Raw genomic sequence first — 13,966 nt, forward strand, 5'->3', positions numbered from 1 at the left:
CCTAAAAAGGCTACGTAATTTAAAATTAAAAAACAAAGGGAGAAGTCTTTAAACAAAATGTTTCTATTAGATCAACTATTTTGCACTGACCTCCCAAAGCTCTTAACTGTATGGCTTACTCATAAAATAAGTCATAAAACAAACCCTGAAGCACAAGAAAAACATGGTCAAAACTGATTGCAACAAACTATCTTACCCCAATTTCCAATTTAAACCTAGTGCCAAAGGCAGCAAATGTATACAACCATGTTCTAATAACACTCAGATTTTAGGCTCTGCCTTCCTTATCATTACACATTTACTTTACTGGATCCTAAAATACAGAAAATACAACAATTCACTTAAGAACCAATCATTTAGATTAAACCTTGAAGCGTGCTTGCTTAATTAGGGGTTGTGGCATAAACTCAAAACACGAAACCTTGCCTGAGGTCACTATGCGCACGCGCACACCCACTTGCAGCGTCCAAGTCGCAGGTGAAAAGTAACAAGGGATCTCAAAGCCTTCCCTCAATCTAACCAAAGTGTTTCTGTCTCTTCGACACACACACTATGAGGCAATGACTAGCACTGCAGACATCAAAAGTATACTCAAGCTCCTGCGTGAGAGAAAGATCGGCAGCTCAGCATCAGGCATAGCGAGATGGCATACACCTGGCCGGAGCGACCTCCGGGCCGACGGCCCCTTTACCCTTTTCCTAGCACAAATTTACCTCAGCCACTTCGTCCGGTCCCTTCTTCCCCTGACCCAGGCCTTCTGCCGCCCAGCTTCAGGGTTTCAGAATACTGGGTCCCAATTTCTGCCTCCTGCCCGGCAAAGAAAAACATTCATCCATGGAAATGAGAATTTTCCAGTTCCTTAGGGTGCAGTCAATACACCGGGCCCTGGCGGCTTCCCGGGAGCCGAGGATACCCCTCCCCATCCGGCTGGTCCTCCCAGTCGCCGGTTCCTAACCTGAAGCTACGCGTCCTCGGACCGCCATTCCACAGGGCCTCCAGCCCACCGCCCAGTCGCCGGTCCCAAAACGCGAACGCGTACTCACCTGGCAGTCCCACCGCTTCTCACGGTTTGCTGTGCTCGCTGTGGGGGACACTTACATGTCCCCACGGCGGCCTTTCCCCAGAGCCCGGGCGGGGCGGAGCAGGGCGGAACCTGCGGCCCCGCCGGGCTCGAACCGAGCCCTGAGCTCCACCGCGCTCCCAGCGGGCGAGTAGCGGGCCAGGATGCCAGAAGTCAAGGTGAGGTGGCTGTGAGCGCCGCGCCCAAGCCACCGGTGGGGCAAGGAGGGCTGCAGGGGAGCTAGGGGGAAGTGTCGCGAGAGGTGGAGGGGATCGCGCGAGACGTGGCTCCTCTTGCGGGCAGGCGTCAGGGCGCGGAGCACGCGAGCGGGCGTTCTCCGAGCCGGTGCGCAGTCTAGCGAACCAGAGGCCCGAGAGAGGGAATCAAGGATAACAGTTGTAAAGGAGCCTTGAGCTTCAGTACAAGCAACGTTCAAGATCGACAGGTGCAGCCTCCTCACTTAACAAAGGGCAAAACAGGCTTCCTGACTTCGGAGGTACTCGAGCCAACCCTGTTAATGGGCCAGGGATAGTGGGGGAACCCAGGAGAGACAAGAATGCTATGTCGCTTCTAATATATACGATGAAAAGAGGTGGTTGGAGGGTGCTAGTGTTGCCTCTATCCAGACCTCTCCATCTGGGTGCTGAGAGGGGATATTATTGGCATTTGCAAAGAGAAAAAGAATATCTTTGGGACTTGGGCTCCTCTTGAGTTTATTAGGATTCGGAGCTGCCAAAAAGGTATCCCTAAAAGTGTAGAGGTGAGCTTGATCAAATTCAAAAGCTGCAAGGGAGACTGGACACAAGATATTTGTCCAAATGAGGTGATATAACCGAGGTGAAAAGTTTGAACGATTTTCCCAATCATGAGTCTCAGTAATGGTCCTGCCTGGCTCCCCTGAATATTTCGTTTTCTGGAAAACCGCAATTCCTTTGGTTATTAAAAAAAAAAAAAAAAGGAACTGGGCATGAGAGGCAGAAGCAGAAGGATCCCAAATTAAAAGCCAGCCTCAGCAATTTATTAAGGTCTTGAGCAACTTAGCGGAGGGCCTCAGTATAAAAAAAGGGAGGAGGGTTGTTTCCCAGTGATTAAGCACCCCTAAATTCAATCCCATGTACAAAAAAAAAAAGGACTACTTTCTAACTAGATTACCAGGCAAAGATTCGGGGAATATGTTTGGTTATTTCTTTAGGAACTGAGAAAAGGGAAACAGCAAATTTTTATAACATCCTCTTTCAGAATTACAGCCACACAAATATCCACACGTTTACTTATACCTTCCCCTCAAGTTTCTAACACCTATTTAGCTTTGGTTCTCCATGAATAGGATGAAAATGCCCGGGCTGTATGCTCTAAGATCTTGCCAGACAACTAATATAGATTAACACCAGTTCCTAGCATTTACTGAACTCTGGGACCATTGTAAACATTTTACAAATTAGAACACCATTTCATTCTCATAGCAGCCAATAAGTCCAATAGTAATTTCTGTTTTCAGAGGGGTAAAATGACTCACCCAAAGTCACAATACCAGCAAGTGGTGGAGCCAGAAATTATGAACCCAATTCTGACTTCAGAGTGTGCACTAACTAGCTTAAAATCAGTATCAGTTGAGTCACAGGACCAGAACTTGGGTTTAGGTTCTGTCTCCAAATCCCACTGCATCCCATGTACCAGATGTTCTCAAATTTGACGTCTCTCAGGATTCCTTCACTCTTTATTGAGTTTATAGAGGTTGTATTATCACTATTTATGTACTGTAAATTAAAACAAAAATTTAATCCATTTAAAATAACATTCTAATAAAAATATTTCCTAAAGTAATTTTTAAAACCAGTGAGAAGAATAGCATTGCTTTATATTTTTGTAAATTAATGTCTGGCTTAATAGAAAACTGTTAAACTGTTGGAATCTCATACATCTTTTTTCCTTAGAAAAAAGATGATCCCAGGGCACTCTACCACTTATCTTCAATCCCACTACTTTTTTTTTTTTTTTGAGATAAGTTCTTGTTAAATTGATGAGGCCGGACTCAAACTTGTGATTCTCCTGCCTCAGGAGATTTCAAGCATGTGCCACCACTCCTGGCTAAAAAGGAGTATTTTAACAGTCTTTTTAGATAATTGTGGATATTCTTTTTTAACACTAAACTAAAAACTGCACAAATGGTAGTTTCTTAAAAGTGATTTGCAGGACGGGGTTATAAAGTAAAGGCAGTCAGAACCTGCTCTGGTTTTGTTCCCCCTGTTATTTCACCACCCTTTTTCATAACTGAGCTCGAGTCAGTTGCCCGCCGGCCGAGCATCACTTTCACCATGGTTCTCAGTGATGTTGATGTGCAGAAGCAGATAAAGCACATGATAGCTTTCATTGAACAAGAAGCCAATGAGAAAGCAGAAGAAATAGATGCAAAGGCAGAAGAGCTCAACTTTGGAAAAGGCCGTCTTGTGCAAACCCAAAGACTGAAGATTATGGAATACTGTGAGAAGAAAGAAAAACAGATTGAGCAGAAGAAAATTCAGATGTCCAATTTGATGAATCAAGCAAGGTTCATAGTCCTCAGAGCAGGGGATGATCTTATCACTGACTTATTGAATGAAGCAAAACAAACTCAGCAAGGTGGTAAAAGATACAACCAGGTACCAAGTGCTGCTGGATGGACTGGTCCTCCAGGGTTTGTACCAGTTGTTGGAGCCCAGAATGATTGTTCATTGCAGGAAACAAGATTTTCCTCTAGTAAAGACCGCAGTGCAGAAAGCTATTCCTATGTAAAAAATTGCCAACAAGAAGGATGTAGATGTCCAAATTGATTAGGAGGCTCACCTGCCAAGGAAATAGCTGATGGAGTTGAGATATATGATGGGGGTCATAAAATAAAGGTTTCCAACACCATGGAGAGCCAGCTGAATCTCACAGCCCAGCAGATGATGCCTGAAGTACAAGGAGCCTTGTTTGGTGCAAATGCCAGTAGGAAGTTTTTGGACTATGCCCTTGGGAGTTGAAATTAATCCACTGCTTTATTTCTAAGAAGCAAAATTGTCTATGTAGCTTGCTATATGACTTTCTTTGTTGTTCTAATTTTATATTTATCAATGGATATCCTTCTGTAGCTAATGCCCTTGGCCTAATGTTAACAATAATAGATGGTTTCCTCAGTGTGATCAGGACCCACTTTTAGTTGTCTGAGGCACCACAGTTTTATTTGGTTCTGTAGCATGAAGAGGAGGGGGTCAAATGGTACACCAAGTCTCCTGTTCTTTTCACTGTTGTAATTACCTAGTCTCCACGGTGATATGGTGTTTTTTGCTCTTTAGGTGGGGGCATGCATTCCTTCTAGCAGTAATCCTTGTTACCTATTTGGGCCTAGAATTTTTCTTCATCTGTAAATGTGATTTAAAATCTAAGCCGTGAATATTATTTATTAAAACAGAAGATTTATGTGGGGAAAAAAAAAAAAGTGAATAGCAACCAAGCTCAGTGGTACAGACCTGTAATCTCAGCAACTCAGGAAGCTGAGGCAGGAGGCGCACCAGACCCTAGTCTCAAATTTTAAATGAGCCAGGCTCAGTGTTACGCACCTGTAATCCCAGAGGGGCAGGAGATTGAGGCAGGAGTATCTCAAGTTCAAAGCCGGTCTCAGCAACTTAGTGAGGCCCTCAACAATTTAGGAAGACACTATCTCAAAATAAAAAATAAAAGCTGGGCTTGGTGGCACATGCCTGCTGACACAGAAGAATTGCAAGTTCAAGGTCAGTCTCAGCAATTTAGCAAGACCCTGTCTCAAAATAAAAAAGGACTGGGGATAGAGCTCACTGGTAAAGTGCCTCTGGATTCAACCCCCAGTATTAAAAACAAAGTTCATTAGTTTGTCTTCTACTTTGAATGGATCTTTTACCCATGCATGATTTATGACAATAGATATTGGTCATTTGGAAAAAAACCATTCACTGAACTATGCAGATCTTCCAAATGTTAACACATTTCATTATGCAATTTAAAAAATCATAATGGATGTCATTATGTATTAGGACACTGTCAAGCTCACAGTAGCAGATACAAGTTTCTTAAAATTCTTCTTTCTTGAAAGCTCAAATTCTCAAATTTTGGAAACAAATATCGGTTGTTTTCCATGAAGTGACAAGTTTATTTCGTTTTTAAAAACAGTTTTTAACTAAGTAGGGCACAGTGGTACACACCTGTAATCCCAAAGACTCATGAGGCTGAGGCAGGAGAGTCTAAATTTTAAAAGAGATGGGGACAGGGCTGGGTATGTGGCTCAGCAGTTAAACCCCCAGGGTCCAATCTTAGTACCAAAAAAAAAAGGGGGGGGGTTGCAGGGTGCTGGAATGCCGCTCAATGGTTAAGCACTCCTGGTTCAAACCCCAGTACCAAAGAAGAAAAAATAAATTTTTGCTAAAATACCTAAATCCAAAGACGCATAATTTGTCAGGGATTTTTTGTTCTTTTGTTTGGTACTGGGGATTGGACTCAGGGTTGATCTACCACTCAACCACATCTCCAATACTTTTTATTTTTCATTTTGAGACAGGGTCTCACTGAATTGCTGAGACTGGTCTTAAACTTGAAATTCTCCTGCCTCAGCTTCCACTAGAATTATAAGCATGCAGCACTGCACCCCACCTAGTTGTACTGTGAATTAAAAATGTTTCATGAAGCTGGGGACAGTGACATGTGCCTGTAATCCCAGTGACTTGAGAGGCTGAGGCTAAAGCAGGAGGATCACATATTGGAGGCCAGCCTGAGCAACTTAGCAAAACCCTGTCTCAAAATTTAAAAATAAAAAAAAAATTATTGGTATAGCACCCCTGGGTTCTATCCCCAGTATCACAAAAAGTTACATATATAATATATATTTACATATACTATATGAATTATATAATTATATATTATATATTAGTTACATATATATAATTTTTTTTGCAAACCACATATGCATCAAAGAACTAGTATCTGTAAAACATAAAAAACTCTCAAAACTAAATAATGAAAAGGCAAAAAATGGAGTCTTTTAAGTCTTGGTTTCTAATACTATTCGTCAATAAAAGGAATCAAGGCTCCTTGAAGAAATATACAATTTGAAGACTAGAAAGCAAAATACACATGATGAGCCTGGATCCTAGAGCATCTTATAGTGCCAAAAAGTAAAAAATAAGCCAGGCATGGTGGTGCATGCCTGTAATCCCAGCAGCTCAGGAGGCTGAGACAAGAGAATCGTGAGTTCAAAGCCAACCTCAATAACTTAGTGAGGTACTAAGCAATTTCGTGAGACCCTGTCTCTAAATAAAAAAGAAAAAGGACTGGAGATGTGGATCAGTGGTTAAGCGTCCCTGGGTTCAATCCCTGGTACCGCTCCCCCCAAAAAAAGAAAGTAAAATATAAGACCAGACAATGATAGGAATACAGTCAGCACTGCACATCTATTCCACATCTGCAAATTCAACCAACTGCAAATTTGAAGGAAAAACTAGCCAAATCCCTGCCTCTGTACAGAACATATTACAGATGTTTTCTTGTCATTGCTTAACTATGTGTGTCATAAGGATACAGGAGCTGATAAAAAGAGCTTCCAGTGACCAAAGCAACAAAATAAATAAGGTAGTATTGTGTCATAATTCAAAGTATAAAATAAATGTCCATGAGTCCATACATACATAAAACAGACTATCTCCCTTGCAGGGAAATTCAAAATAAATTTATGTATTCTACCTTCAAAGAAGCAAAGCCTAACTTTCTACCCCTTAGGTGTGAGGCTGCCTACAATGACTTACCTCCAAAGAATAAAGTCCTCAACTTATGATGATTTGACTTACAATTTTTAACTTTTCAAAGGTGTGGAAATTAAAAGCATTCATTAGAAAACCATACTTCGAATTCTGATCTTTTCCCAGGGTAGTGATATGGTGCTCTCTCATGATTCTGGACAGTATTAAGAGAACCATAGCTGGGCTCGGGGTATAGGTCAGTGGTAGAGTGCTTGCCTAGAGGTTTGCCTAGTGCAAGCCCTGGGTTTGATCCCCAGCACTGCAAAAAAGAGCACAACTCCCAGTCACATGACCCCAAGGGGAAACAACTAATACACTACAGTGTTGCTAAGCTATGGTGTTTAGTAAGTTAGGTATGTATGCATTTTTTACTTTACACTATTTCCAACTTATGGGTTTTTCAAGACATAATACCACTATAAGCCAAGAAGCATCTGTAGTATGAAAAGGGAAGAAAAAAGTAAGTTTTAGTGGAGAAATATAACAAATACTACCTTAGGTGGTTATGGTTAACAATAGTATAAGTCATGTTGATAGCATTTACCCTTGAAATGACTGCTAGGAAGGGCAAATCAACTCTGATCTTCCTTCCCAAAACCCAAAGTCCTAGTCTAATTATGAGAAAAATATCAGAAAAATTCCAGTAGAGGGACAGTCTACAAAAAATACCTGACCAGTATTCCTCAAAAATGTCAAAATCAGAGCTGAAGAAATAGCTCATGTTGGAGAGCGCTCGTCTAGCATGCATGCGCAAGGACCCGGGTTGGAATCCCTTGTCCCTCAGAGGGAAGGAGGAAAAAAAAAAAAAAAGAAAGAAAAATGTCAAAGTCATCAAAAACAAGGAATGCCAGAGAAACTATCACAGCCAAAATGCTCTAAGGGTCCATGATAATCAAAAGCAATGTAGTATCCTAGAAGGAATGTTGGAAGAAAAAAAGGATAGGGGAAAACTAAGGAAATCTAAATAAAAGTATAAACTTTAATAAGAGGGAAGTGGATGAGGAGTATATGGAAACTCCCTGCAATATAACAATTTTTCTATAAATATGAACCACTTTAAGATTAAATTTAGCCAGGCATGGTGGCACACCCCTATAATCCTAGTGACTCAGGAAGACAAGTGATTAGAAAGCTAAGGCAGAAGGATTCCAAGTTGGAAGCCAGCCACAGGAATGTGAGACCCTGTTTCAAATAAAAAATAGAAAGGGTTAAGGGGCATAGTTCAGTGGGTTCAACCCCCAATACCCAACAGTAATTAAAATTAAATTGAAAGATTATTTTAATAACTCCCATTAGAAAATTGGAAAAGACTTCCACATATTTCACAGAAGAGAATATGTTGATGACAAATGAGCATGTGAAAAAATGTTCAACACCATTAAGGAAATGCAAATGAAATTTTATGGCTAAAATAAAACATACTGACACGACCAGATACTGGCAAAGATACAGAGAAACATGCATTGCTCGTATGCATTGCTCGTGGGAATGTAAGATGGCATATCTAATTTGGAAACAGTTGGCAATTTTTTAAAAAGTTAAATGTTCAACTACCATACAACCCTGAATTGTACTCCTACCCTTTATTTGATTCCATAAGAAAAGGTAATAACTGGGTGTAGTGGCCCACATTTATAACCCAAACAACTCAGGAGGCTGAGGCAGGAGGATCACAAGTTTGAGTCCAACCTTAGCAACTTAGAATCTGTTTCTAAATAAAAAAATAATAACAAGAACAAGGTCTGAGGGCTGGGATTTTGAATCAATGGTAAAGTGCTAGCCTAGCACTTGTGAGGCACAGGGTTTGATCCTCAGAGGCACATAAAAATAAATAAATAAAAGTACTGTGTCCATCTACAACTAAAAAAATTTAAAAAAACAAGGTCTGGGAATGTAGTTCAGTGGTAGTACACCCCTGTGTTCAATCTCCAGGTACCACCCCCACCCCCCACCCCCCAAAAAAAGAGAGAGAGAAATGAAATGAAAACTTATGTTCACATAAAAACTGTATGTAAATGTAAGGAGCTGTTTTACACATAATAGCTCCAAACTAGAAACCACCCAGACACCCTTTGATAGGTGAATGATTAAACAAATTGGTATAATCAACATCATATATAACTACTATTTAACAGTAAAGAACTGACATAGGAAACAACTTAGACGAATCTCAAGAGAATTATGCTGAGTGAAAAAAAGTCTCTAAATCCATGTACTATACTATTCTACTTAGACAACATTCCTGAAATGACAAAATTTAGAGATGGAGAATAGGTTAGTATTTGCCAGAATCTTAGAATTGGAAGGAGGATGGGCAAAGCATGGCTATAAAATGTCAACAGATTGGATAACTGTGGTGATGGAATTGTCCATGTTAGAATCCTGATTGTGACTTTGCAACAAAGTTTTGCCACATATTACCAATGGGGAAAACTGGGTAAAGGGTACATGAAATCTTTGTATTATTTGTATTATTTCTTAAAATTACATGAAGTATCTCAAAAGTTTTAATAAAACAGTGCTCTTAGTTAAATTTGGATTTTAAGAAAATCATCTTTTAGTAAAAGTATGTTCTAAACATTGCCTGAGTCATACTGATACTAAAAAATAATTCATTATTTATCTGTAATTCAAATTTAACAAGGAATTCTGTACTTTTTCTGGCAACACTAGTCTTAACTTTACCCAACAAGATAAAGTAATTACAAAATAAGAGTACATATAACATTGGCTTAGAGAAAATATGCCCAGGTTCCAGTAGCCTGGGCATATTTTCACTCACAGCAATTTACAGTACCACTGAGTCACACCTCCAGCCCTTTTTATGCTTTCTGTATTCTAGTTTGAGATGGGGTCTTGCTAAATTGCTGAAGTTAGCCTGAAAATTTTTGTCTTCCTGCCTCAGTCTCCCAAGCAGCTGGGATTACAGGTATCACCACCAGGTGTGGCTCTGCCTCACATTTGATCATGACAAATATATACAATATCCCTAATAGAAAAGTCACATGGAATATAAAAGCTTTGTTTTTACACAAGTGAAAACTATTCAGGTAGTCTCTGCTTCTCTATTTCAGAATTAAAATATCTATCCTCCCTCTCCCCAATACACAGGAAAGATTAGGAAAAAAAATAAGGATGAGGGATGTAGCTCAGTGGTAGAGTGCTTGCCTAGCATGCATGAAGTCCTGAGTGTGATCCCCAGCACTGCAAAATAAAGAGAAAAGAAAAAGGAAAAAGGAAGCTGGGTAGAGTGTTGCATGCCTGTAATCCCAGCGGCTTAGGAGGCTGAGACAGGAGGAACATGAGTTCAAAGCCAGCCTCAGCGACTTAACAAGGCACTAAGCAACTCAGTGAGACCTTGTCTCTATAAATAAATATTAAAAAAAAAAAGGGCTGGGGAATGTGGCTTAGTGGCTAAACGCCCCTGGGTTCATTCACTGGTACCCCCACACACAGAAAAAAAGGGAAAGAAAAATTAACTACACAGAATCTTCCAGAAACAATTTTGGGTCTCCAGTGAAATAAAAATCACACTGTAAAAAACAAATCTAAGAACTAACAGACATCTGAGAAATACTTTTAATATGATAGAGACCTTAAAGTGAAAGCAACTACAGAGGAAATTCGTTATTCATGAAGAAGAAACATCAAGAAATTATCATTAACATCCTCATAGCTTTAAGATTCTTCTCCACAAACAGGAGTAGAATCTCACAAAGAAAAAAAAATTCTCATAAGTTAAAAATAATGGAAGAAATTTTAAATTCAATGAAAAGCTGGAAGAAAAATATTATAAATCTAAAAAGTAAAGGGGAGAAAAAGAAAGAAAATCTAAGAACTAGTTTCTGTGTTCTACAATCAAAATAATAGTCTAGAAAGTGTTAACAGAGAAGTTTGGGAAGAAGGAGGGGGAAGATTAAAAACAAAACAAGGAAATTTCGTAGAATTTAAGGGCATGGGTTTTCAGGATAAAATGAACCCAACAAAAATGAGGGGAAAAAAATAGACCCACACCAAAGCTATACTTTTAGAAATTTCAGAACAGAAGGGACAAAAAATTTGGTACAAACTTCCAGACAAAAATTGTGTTTTATACAAAGGAAGAGAATGGCATCTGCTTCTCAACAGCAATTCTAGAAATCACAATAGCGATGTCTTTAAAATCTTTAAAATAATCATTTCCTATAATTTTATACTCAGCAGAATTATTAATTCAGGGACAGGTTAGAACAGAGATCTTCAATTATGTAAGATATAAAAAATTATTTCCCATGAACCCTTTTCCAAAAAGCTACTAGAAAACAGATTCTACCAAAATAAGGAATAAACTAAGAAAGAGAGACATGGGATACAGAAAACAGGAAACCAAAAGAGGAGGTAAAGAAAATAAAGATTCCAGGATAACAGTATACACCAAGAACATACAAATTCTCCAATAAGAAAGCTGCAGGATAGACTTCTTTAGGAGTTTAAAATTGCTAAAATGTTTGTCTGAACATCTTGAGATTTAGACAACTGAGGTAGAAGTCTGAGGTCAAATCAATCATAAGTACATAAGCAAACAAAGAAGACAAATAAATACAGGGAAAACAAGGAGTTGTTCAGGAAAAGAAATCAGTTTATTATATGGCTGAGTTCTGGTTAGCATTTACATAGAAATAGCCAAACTATATTGGAGAAGTAGGGAAGACAGGACTAAGATGTGTGTGTAGTAGAAGCAGATATATAAACCTAAATCCTCATCCTCTAAAACAGAGAAATCAATAAAGACCTAAAATTGATAAAACAAGAAAAAGCAATACAATTCTGTTATTTAAAAATATGAACATATATTTTGAAAATATATTTACAAAACACATTTGAAAGTGGTTATCTAAGCTGGGCATGGTGGCGCATGCCTATTATCCCAGTCAAAGCAAGTCAAAGCCAGCCTCAGCAACTTAGTGAGGCCCGAAGCAACTTAGCAAGACCCTGTCTCAAAATAAAAATAAGGGCTGGGGATATGGCTCAGTGGTTAAGCACCCCTGGGTTCAATCCCCGGTACCAAAAAAAAAAAAGTAGTTATCTTTAGAGAAGGAAAAATAGGGATAAGATCAGAAGAATGATACTTTTCATAGAACTAACTCATCAAATTCTTTTATGAATTAAGATACTCATAATTAAAAAAAAAAAGAGAAGGAAAAGCTCCACCAACCCTTTTTTTTAATGCCAATTGTATCTTCATTCTTCAACTTAAAAAATTTTTTTGCTTACATTTAACAGTATTATTTACAATAACCCACTGAGGAATTATTTCCAAACCCCATTTTCTAAAGCATTTTAAAAAATTCTAAGCCAACATGTAGAGACAAGCATAAACCATGCCCTAGATTCTTCATTTTGCTGATTTGTTTAAATGTTTACATTAATATCTATATTTGGAACAATTGTGGCTTATAATAAAGAAAACATAGCTGTGTTTATCATGCCAGCTCTGGGTAACTTTATTCAAGATTTTGACAAAAATGATCCCCAAAGTAATATAAATTTAGACACTTTTAAAAGTCTGAGCATGAAATTAAAAAAGATTTCAGTTTGAAGTCAATATTTAAAAAGTCAAACCAATTCTACAAATCATAAATATTATTTTCTTAAGTCCACTATAATTTCTGAGACAGGTAATCAACTTAATTTTCTTTGATATTGGTATTTATCATCATTTTAACATGGTTTGTACCTTTTAGTTCTAAGTTTGTACCTATCCTGGAATATCTAAATTATAATTAAAAATATAAATCCAGAAGTGACAGCTATTCCTTCAGAGGAATTCCAGTTATTAAATGTAGAAGAAATAAGATAAATAGAAAAGCACTATTACAACACCACAGTAGTAAATGCTACAAGCAAGATCTGCCAATGGATAGGAAAAGGAGTGGGCAAAAGTTTAGGCAGACACAGGACATTTGCATAGTCTCAAAGTATCTCTAGCAAATATTTAGTAATTACAAAGGAAAATATAGTATATAATAGAGAATTCTAGCAGACATCACCTTAGCATAGTGATTGAGGTTAACAAGACCAGAAATACATTACATCAGGTATCCTGTTAATGTACACTGTCACAGACTGGAAGACACTACAGAGACATGACAATTAAATGCAAGATGAGATCCTGGAATCAATCCAGGAACAATAAGGGGGCATTAGTAAAAATACAATAAAATTGCTACTTTTAACTCTCTACCTAATACCATGTAGGAAGGTTAATTTCTTAATTTTGATAATTGTTCTATGGTTATATAAGATGTCAACATAAGAAGAAGGACGGTGAAGGGTGTACAGAACCTATAGTATTTTAACAACTCTTCTGTAAAGCTAAAATCCCATCTCAAAACTTAACAAAATAACTTGAAAAGATACACACAGATATGTGTATTTGTACATAATGTGTACATATATGTAAACTCAAGACTTCATGGAAACTGCCATCTTGGACACTCAGTAAATTAAACAGCAATAACAATGTTTCCTTTTAAATAATTTTAAGTTTCTCCACTTTCTAAAGTCTTAAGTATAATTTTCTAATTTTCACGGAGAACTGTTTAAAAACATTGCTGTTTTAAGCCAAATATAAAAATCCCAGAATAATAATATCACCATATTATCCTGTAGAATCACTCATCCCAATCATAAGCCCCAGACAATATTTTTACTACATTTCTTATCATCATTTAACATGTTTTTTACTGGTTTCCTTGTTTATGAATAGAGGAGTTGGCTGACAGATCTAGAGTCACTGAATAGACCTGGCAGTGTAGGAAAAAAATTATCACTTGGATATCTTATTAAGAAACAGTTGGGAATGAAGTTCAATGGTAGAGCACTTGCCTAGCAAGCCCCTGGGTTCAGTCCCCAGCACCACACACACACACACACACAAAACTATTTTTCTAAAAGCATACATGGTATACTATAGAACTCAGATGTAAAGGTTACTTACCTAAATCTCTTCTATACAGTAGTACATAGGTACCCAAACAAGGCCAGTTGAGACTATTTCAATATCCTTTCTCTTAAATTTGGCTCTAAAATCAGTTATTAATAGTTATATGTTTTATGAAACAAATCTATAAAATTTATCTAA

General features: G+C 38.1%; 1 protein-coding gene and 1 pseudogene across 5 annotated transcripts in view; one reads left to right on the plus strand and one right to left on the minus strand.

Annotated features, from left to right (window-relative positions):
* Window positions 1–1,272, minus strand: part of DDHD2 (DDHD domain containing 2) — a 29,130-nt gene extending 27,858 nt beyond the window's left edge. Inside the window, exons 1-2 of one of the 4 annotated variants that reach the window (XM_079140644.1) lie at window positions 1,044–1,268; window positions 714–807 (exon numbers count right to left, since the gene is read on the minus strand). The gene's annotated coding sequence lies outside the window, so the exon portion shown is untranslated. Of the gene's footprint in view, window positions 1–713; window positions 808–1,043 lie in introns of all 4 variants that reach the window. The other 3 variants (XM_079140645.1, XM_079140643.1, XM_079140646.1) reach the window with 3 other exon arrangements.
* A 156-nt stretch (window positions 1,273–1,428) lies between these two features.
* Window positions 1,429–4,777, plus strand: LOC306661609 (V-type proton ATPase subunit E 1-like; annotated as a pseudogene). The gene has a single exon. The product of its transcript is annotated as a V-type proton ATPase subunit E 1-like (transcript).
* Window positions 4,778–13,966: the final 9,189 nt, after the last annotated feature.

Source organism: Sciurus vulgaris (assembly GCF_902686455.1).
Source record: "Sciurus vulgaris genome assembly, chromosome: 5".
NCBI classification, from domain to species: Eukaryota; Metazoa; Chordata; class Mammalia; order Rodentia; family Sciuridae; genus Sciurus; species Sciurus vulgaris.